The sequence below is a fragment of the Theropithecus gelada genome, chromosome 13, assembly GCF_003255815.1.
Source record: "Theropithecus gelada isolate Dixy chromosome 13, Tgel_1.0, whole genome shotgun sequence".
Classification (NCBI taxonomy): Eukaryota; Metazoa; Chordata; class Mammalia; order Primates; family Cercopithecidae; genus Theropithecus; species Theropithecus gelada.
In genome coordinates this window covers 81,369,619-81,372,026 of record NC_037681.1, presented here as the reverse complement: position 1 = coordinate 81,372,026, position 2,408 = coordinate 81,369,619, and the positions used below count along the sequence as shown (strand labels likewise).

Genomic DNA, 2,408 nt, shown 5'->3' with positions numbered 1-2,408 from the left:
TTTTTTTTTTGAGACTGAGTCTGGCTCTGTCGCCCAGGCTGGAGTGCGGTGGCCGGATCTCAGCTCACTGCAAGCTCCGCCTCCCGGGTTTACGCCATTCTCCTGCCTCAGCCTCCCGAGTAGCTGGGACCACAGGCGCCCGCCACTTCGCCCGGCTAGTTTTTTGTATTTTTTAGTAGAGACGGGGTTTCACCGTGTTAGCCAGGATGGTCTCGATCTCCTGACCTCGTGATCCGCCCGTCTCGGCCTCCCAAAGTGCTGGGATTACAGGCTTGAGCCACCGCGCCCGGCCTGCCCCAGAACTCTTAAAATCCTAGAAATATCCTGAGTGCTAGGAGGAGTTTTGTTATTCATAATTAATTCCTTTGATAAGTCCTGAGTTTATGCTAATGAACCTGCTTAGGGCGGGCCCGTAGATAGCTTCAGGATGGGGCTGGTCACCAGAAAGTCCAGGTGATTAGAGGATTAGATGGTTGGAACTTAAGCCCCACCCACCAACATCTGGAAGGGCTGAGGGTGCAAGAAATTTAGCTCTATTAAAAATGTAAACACTGTAGTCGGCTCGAGTACTCCTAATAACGAGGAGGTGTTCCCGGGCGTCCCACCCTCCTCTGCAGTCGCCCGGCTGCGCCGCCGGAGCCCGGACGCGCCCCCGCTGCCCTCGCCCCCTCCATCCCCGCTGCCCTCGCCGCCTCCATCCCCGCTGCCCTCGCCGCCTCCAACCCCGCTGCCCTCGCCGCCTCCATCCCCCCTGCCCTCGCCGCCTCCATCCCCGCTGCCCTCGCCGCCTACAACCCAGCTGCCCTCGCCGCCTGCAACCCCGCGGCCTCCGCTCCCCTCGCCGTCCGCGCGCACACCGTGATGAAGAACGAGAAGTCCCTCAACCAGAGCCTTGCCCAGTGGAAGCTCTTCATATGCAACCTGACCACCGGAGAGTTCCTGGGGCGCACCGCCAACAGCTGGGGTTTGATCTTGCTCTTCTACCTAGTTTTTTATGGGTTCCTGGCTGCACTCTTCTCATTCACGATGTGGGTTATGCTTCAGACTCTCAACCAAATACCGTGTTCCAAAATACCGTGACCAGATTCCTAGCCCAGGACTTACAGTTTTTCCAAAACCAGTGACTGCATTGGAATATACATTCAGTAGGTCTGATCCAACTTCGTATGCAGGGTACATTGAAGACCTTAAGAAGTTTCTAAAACCATATACTTTAGAAGAACAGAAGAACCTCACAATCTGTCCTGATGGAGCACTTTCCGAACAGAAGGGTCCAGTTTATGTTGCATGTCAGTTTCCTATTTCGTTACTTCAAGCATGCAGTGGTATGAATGATCCTGATTTTGGCTATTCTCAAGGAAACCCTTGTATTCTTGTGAAAATGAACAGAATAATTGGATTAAAGCCTGAAGGAGTGCCAAGGATAAAGTGTGTTTCAAAGAACGAAAATATACCAAATGTAGCATTTTATCCTCATAATGGAATTATAGACTTAAAATATTTCCCATATTATGGTAAAAAACTTCATGTGGGGTATCTACAGCCATTGGTTACTGTTCAGGTCAGCTTTGCTCCTAACAATACTGGGAAAGAAGTAACAGCTGAGGGCAAGATTGATGGATGAGCCAACCTAAAAAGTCAGGATGATGGTGACAAGTTTTTGGGATGAGCTATGTTCAAAATCACAGCAAGTGCATAGTATAAGCAGGATATCTCCACAGAGTAAATGTTGTGTTGTCTGTCTTCATTTTGTATCAGCTGGACCTTCCTTTCTAGAATTATGAGACCACCTTGGAGAAAGATGTGTGGTACATGACTCTGGGTTACATCATAACGTGCTTCCAGATCGTAGTGTTCAATGTCCTCTGAAGTAACTGCCTGTTGCTTCTGCTGCCCTTTGAACCAGTGTACAGTCGCCAGATAGGAACCGGTGAACACCTGATTCCAAACATGTAGGATGGGGGTCTTGTCCTTTTTTTATGTGGTTTAATTGTTAAGTGTCTAAAGCTTAATATGCTGTGCTATGTAAATATTTTATGGATATAACACTGTCATATTTTGATGTCAACAGAGTTTTAGAGATAAAATGGTATCCGGCCAACATCAAGTGACTTTATAGCTGCAAGAAATGTGGTATGTGGAGAAGTTCTGTATGTGAGGAAGGAAAAAAAGAAAATTAAAGTGCATTTGAAAAATATTTTTTAAAAATTTAAACACTAAGATTTGATGAATTTCCTTTCTGCTGAACACCAGAAGGTGCTGGGAAGGTGGCACACCCAGAGGTCATGGCAGCACCACAACCCTCCCTCTCTACTTTGCCATATCCATCTCTTCATTTGGTTGTTCATCTGTATCTTTTTATGATTTTTTTTTTTTTTTTTTGAGACAATCTCACTCTGTCGCCCAGG

General features: G+C 47.6%; 1 pseudogene across 1 annotated transcript in view; it reads left to right on the top strand.

Moving 5' to 3' along the window:
• LOC112604500 overlaps positions 1–1,699 on the top strand; it is a 21,782-nt pseudogene extending 20,083 nt beyond the window's left edge. The window contains exon 2 of the transcript XR_003115235.1: positions 618–1,699. The product of XR_003115235.1 is annotated as a sodium/potassium-transporting ATPase subunit beta-3 pseudogene (transcript). The remainder of the gene's footprint in view (positions 1–617) is intronic.
• The last annotated feature ends 709 nt before the right edge of the window (positions 1,700–2,408 follow it).